Here is a 6,000-nt window from a genome sequence, read left to right as displayed (position 1 = left end):
AGAAACTCAGTTACCAGCCCGATCCTTGACAAAATGTTTGTGAAGAACAATACATCTGAAGTCAAATGTTATCTGCTAATTGACAGGATGATTTCAACAATGTAACCTTATCTTAGGTAAATAAAGTTCTAAGGAAACTTTGAGCCAGAGAGGCCAAATGAGATATTTAAGATTCCTTTTTGCTGCAGAAGGTCTTGTTTTGATAGTGCACTTCAATAGCAAAGGCTAAATGTGGAAGAGAATCTGAGACACCAAAAGAGAGGCTCAGTTCCCTCTGTTTATATTTGCTCCTAACTCAGTGTTTTTCATAACAGGAAAAAAAATCTTGAGGGGGTCCTTAATTATTGCAGTTGAAAAAAATGTGAAAAATTATATTTATCTTGTGTCTTATTTGAAAAAAATGAGTATTTTAATGCATCTCTAGCATTTGTTTCTTTAAATTCTTATTTAGATTTTATATTATTTTTTACGCTTCAATAAGTAATTCACAAAATCAGCCTAAGATTAGCATTTTTAACATACAACTGTGTTAAGTTACATATGTGAAAATTCTTAATATTCACATTAAAATAGAAGATCAAAGACAGCAGTACTGTACACCAAATATGAGATCCATAGATGTGTGAAAGCAGCAAGAAAGAGGAGCAGTCACCAGGGGGGAGAAGATAGTGTAGGGAAACGAAGTCTTGTCCCAGTGTGTAGATTCTGAGGAATGAAAGAGAGCGTCCTGGAAATGGACTGCAAACTTTTCAAACACACGTTGTCGTGCAAGTGGGGCCCTGACCCTGTCTCTGATCAGTATTCAAAGATGTTAGAAGGCAGTGACCCTATTAAGTGCACTGCACTTCTGTAAAATTATTTGCTTTATAAACCATAGCTGACCTCAGAACAAATGTAGCAATAACTTAAAATGCACTCTCAACTTAAGTTTGTCTCCTGAAATTCCAGTTAACTCAAGGGTCCATGACTTTCCACAAAGACATAGCTGGAAGATGTTCCCACATGTGTAGAACTGTTACCTCAGCTTACTTGCACACAAAGCGTTACTCAGTACCAATGTGCTTCCAAGGGGAGTGAGATCTTGAATCCTACACAGAAGACTGATCTTCATCGCAAAAGATAATTCATATTGTGAGATGAGTTTTCAAACAATATGAACAATAATTTTGTTATGTTATAAACATTGCAAGAGTGCGTACAGTTACAAAGTCTTTGATGTCAAGGGGGTGGGTGGGTAGAAGAGTAAACAAATACACTGATTTTGATGTGCTTAGCATTGAAGAAATCCAATTTCCAAAAGCCCTGGCTTATCCCCTATCAGCCAGCCCAAATCTGATCCCTCTGGGTGGTCATAGCAACCGAAGCCGGGAGCACTCTCTGTCTGAGCCTTCACTGCTAGCTTCCAAAACACTTCCTTTTCTATCTCAAGCTGTGATCCGATGAATTTGTTCCAAACAGGATTACTAAAGAGGCGAGAGTATTTATCCAGTGATCTTACTAGGTCCTCTCTGAAAAGGCCTTCCTGTTTATAGAAACAGCACCTTCCCGCTCTTAATGCAGAAATACATACTTATATGCTTTTCAGGTCAGATTTATGTAATTTTTTGACTGCCAGCTATATGACTTCTGAGCATAAACTATGTGTCCTGTAGCCTGTCCAGCTCAATGAAAATGTCAGTCCTGTGCAGAAACAGAAGAAAATAAATGACCTGTGGTGCTTAGGTGATATGCCAGTTTAAGGGACATTGTATCCTTAAATGCATGCCATATCACATTCTGAGTGGCTCTGTTTCCTAAACTGTGCATGAACTCCCCCTTTAGCTGGGCCAGCTATGCTTGGGAAACTACCAAGTCACTAGTGCTGTAGTGAACCTTGTTCTGTGGCTGACTGAGCCCTTTGGGATTCCATCTTGACTACTGCATGCAAATGCTCTTACACCACTCTGCCTAGGACAAAGATTGGAGGGACCACACAGAAGCAATGATCCATCCCTTGCACCTAATTGTTGTTTGTGGTGAAGGGAAGACGGCCAGATAGGGTGTCACTTCTCGTAGAGCCTCAGTTTAGTAATGGCCTTCTCTTAAGATTCTTAGATTGATGACTGACTGACTCCAGATGAGGCTCACAGGACTCATTCAAAGTCTATTTCAGTAAACCTCCACGTAAGAGTCCTGGATCTTAGTTCCCAGTAATAAAAAATAATAATAATAAAAAAGTCAGCAAAGTAACCAAGGTCTGTTCAGCATTCTACAAAGGATATTTAAAAGTGCTTCTTGTAGATCAGATAGCTTCAGAGAGAACAGGGAGTTCACTGATGAAGGAAGAGTTGTGGGGTATAGCAAGGGAAATCAGAGAAAGGAAAAGCAAGTATCTCAGGTAAAAATGCCCATTTCCTCAAGAAATAAACTAAAAAAGTGTAACAGATAATTATAATAGCAGGGTTGGCTCCAGAAGGAAGTTCAGGCACAGGAAGAGTGCATTTTAAGAAGACTGAAGGGAATTTTTTGTGCCAGGAATTCTGTAGTCAGCATGGGTGATGTTAGGTTTAAGGTAGTAGGAGTAGGAAAAGAAACGGAAACAGAACAGCATCTGTTTCACTGTACCCAGTTTGTCATTATAATCCAAAACATAAACGTTCCAGTGGGGAAGAATAATACTCAAAACTGAACAATAGTGGGAAACCTATCAGGTAAAATGTGCAGTGTGAAATGTATGGGAGGAAAGTCAAGAGTTTTCGAACGACAGAGAAAACTGTTATTAGACTGTGTTAGTAAACTAAGACTACTCCATCTTTTACTTCTGATCTGCAGGGCAATAAAACTTTGTGATAGAGCACTGGTAGAAATACCTGTACCTTTAAAACAGGTAATTGTTTTTTTGAATCCTCATTTGTAAATAGAATAAAAAAGAATAATCAAAATTAGTAAAAGCCTTACCAAAATATTTAAGGTTCTCTGTACTTCCTTTAACATCTTACTCATAATAGTAGAGCAATTATTTTCATTAAACCAGAAACTAGATTTTAACTGAGAAACAAAAAATATCTCATAGAGCTCGATCAGAGATTTCCATATAAGGTATTTTTACTGTACCAGGTAAGAAAAGAAGCATCTCTCAGCAACAATGACCTAAGCACCAGGTCTTCTGAAATGACTTTCTTCTTTATATTTAAAAACATCATGGCTTCAGATAAACTTCAGATAAAACCTTAAAAACTCAATGCAAGAAGGACATTTTATTGTTATTATTGACTGGCTGTTAATGAAATCATTCCAAGAAGTACAGGTTATTTTTGCTGCCATTATTTTCACTCTTGATCTACATTATTGCTTAGGCTAAAATATTAACTAATAATGTACATGACCATGTTCTTGACTTTTCCTTTTCCTTATTGTTTTGCTTATATATGACAAACATTGCTGCTGCCAAGGACAGGATTCTAGCATAACATATAGCTGTTACTTGAAAGAAAACATCTTACATATTTTGATGCATCTGATGAAGCAACTGTTAAGCATACACAATGCTAGTAACTGTAAGTCAGGGAATAGACAACTGTACCATGAGTATCATTCTTAAAAGCTGCAGTTTTATTTTACTAAATTATCTATGTTAAAAACAAATCTGTGCCTGGTGTGGAATTTCACTGTATCAAGTGTTACAATATTTTTGTTTTCATTACAAGCAAGAGAATGCATGTAGAACAAGTGTTAAGAAACATGACAATAAATTAGAATATAATTTACAAAAGCAAAAATAATAATAATAAAGTAACAGTGTACCACATTAATACTGAGTATAAAATAATAAGCAACTAATCACAATAATACAAAGGTAATTTCAGTCTGTATTATTAAGAATATCTATGTGACATTCACTCCATTACAAAGTTCCTAATGAAACGGACTATTTTTGGGTGTATACACCTTGAGGGGGTTAATCTCTAGATTTTTCTTTCTGTTTTGATCTTATTTAGCTGATATTATTGCTCAGTGGAAGTACCTGCACCAGATTGATTTCTGCATTTTGTATTCTACTATTTGATTCTAGGCCTGTCATATTTATAGCCTATACAAATAGTCCTTGTGTCACTATTTAGGAATATAACACTATTTAGCTTAGATTATATAGATGGCTACAGTGTAGCAGCAGCAATGAACTGTGCTGTGGAAACCAATTATTTTTCTTTGAATTAGGTTTCATTTTTAGGTCTTAGTCTGAAGCGTTGCTTAGTTTGTAAATCTACATACATTCTGCGTTTTGTTCCCTTTAACAATACAATTCAATGTTGCTCCAGGGAGTTCTTTAAATTCCAACCTCAGTGCTGTTATGTTGCAGAGTAAACATCGGACTCCCTAGTGTTCTAGCACCAGTGAGAAAGGAAAATGTGTCTTTGGAAACACTCCTTACAATTTTAATGTCCTAAGTGAGGTAAAAAAAAAAAAGGTTTCTTTTGAATACACAGAAAACCCTTTTCTTGTTAGCTGAAAAGACACATTAGCTGATAAACAAAATCATGCCCCGGAGAAACCTGGACCTGGTCTCTTGCTTAGGGAATGCCATAGCAATCCCTTTCCCTTTCATCATATTTTTGACCTAGCCAGGGCATAAGAGCACCAAGGTGTTTTGTCAAAAGGATATAGAAAGTCGATTCACTTAACAGAGATGGACTAGATACTGCCCTTAATCCCTATGTGCAACTCCAAAGGTGTTTTTTTTTTTTTTAACCTACTGGTGTCAGTTTTAGCAGGAGTCATTTACATGGTGGTGAGAGCACCAGATAAGCATATGTGAATACATGCAAGCCAACTGAAAATGAATTCCACTGGTCACAGGCATATGGAAGTGGAAATACTGGCAAGAGGTAGCAGATGACAGGAATCTGATGGTCATGAATATGTGGGCTACACAAAATCCCATGGATAGATTGTCAATATGTTGGGGGGATTTCATAGTATGAGTTCTATTAACATCTATTGTCCCATGTTAATTCACATTAGTAAAGTGTGCAATACATTTGGCTTGTTATTGGTAAAATACACTGGTACACTTCAATCTCATGGTATTTTGAAATTATTTTTCACTGAAAAGAGTACTTTTTTAAAAAAGTGCTATTTGAATTAGAATTTGTAACATGTTATTGTTCACATAATTTTAATTGCACTACAACAAAGGAGGCATAGTTGGACACAAAAGCACATTCATCAAGTACCTCCTGCAAAATGCAAGTGTTCAAGTACAATATATTAATATAAACAAGTACCTACTTATCTCCTTGTTGAGTCTGTTACTGAAAAGTGAAGGGGAAGAGGAGCATGACAATTAACTTTTTTATGGTATATTCTTGAATGTGACTTGCCTAAGTAGTTTGGTTTCACATTAAAAAATGCAAAATATTTGGTGAATATTAAAAATACGGAAACATGAAGTAAGTGGAGTATGGCAGCAGAATAGTTAAGTCATCTAGTCACTAATCCAGAGGCATGAGTTTGTTCCAGTCTCATGCTGAAAGCTGCCCCTAGCTTTAAATATGGTCCAGCTTTAAATATGTACCTGGACCTTTAGGTGAGGGTGGCCAGACCTCATTCTAGTCACCCCTTTTTCAGTGTGCCTTACTCCTGATAGTCTGACAGGCCTCTTGGCTCAAGTACACTTTTGACTTCTCATTTGAACAGAACCTAGATACTTCTATGAGTCATTTATTCTTTGTAAGCCTTGCCCACTCAGATGCGGTCTCCCAAACTGCACATTCACACATTCTTTCTCATAAACAAATGGCCTTCTGCTATGGTATCAAAGAAGGGAACACCTGGAATCTATTTTAACTTCCAGCTTTGCAAAGAATTGTTGCTATTACACAATAGATTTATCTTTTGCACTAGAATTCCTTAGTTTTTGAGAATGAAAAGTAACATGTAAACCAGATCTAGATGCCCACAAAGTTGTTTCTTCTTTGTGGCTGGTGTTGTAAACAACAGTGCACTGGAGTCAAAGTGTAA

Source organism: Cariama cristata, unplaced genomic scaffold (genome assembly GCF_000690535.1).
Source record: "Cariama cristata isolate BGI_N322 unplaced genomic scaffold, ASM69053v1 scaffold25854, whole genome shotgun sequence".
NCBI lineage: Eukaryota > Metazoa > Chordata > Aves > Cariamiformes > Cariamidae > Cariama > Cariama cristata.
The sequence above is the reverse complement of the archived record's forward strand: the minus strand, read 5'-3'. Positions refer to the sequence as shown.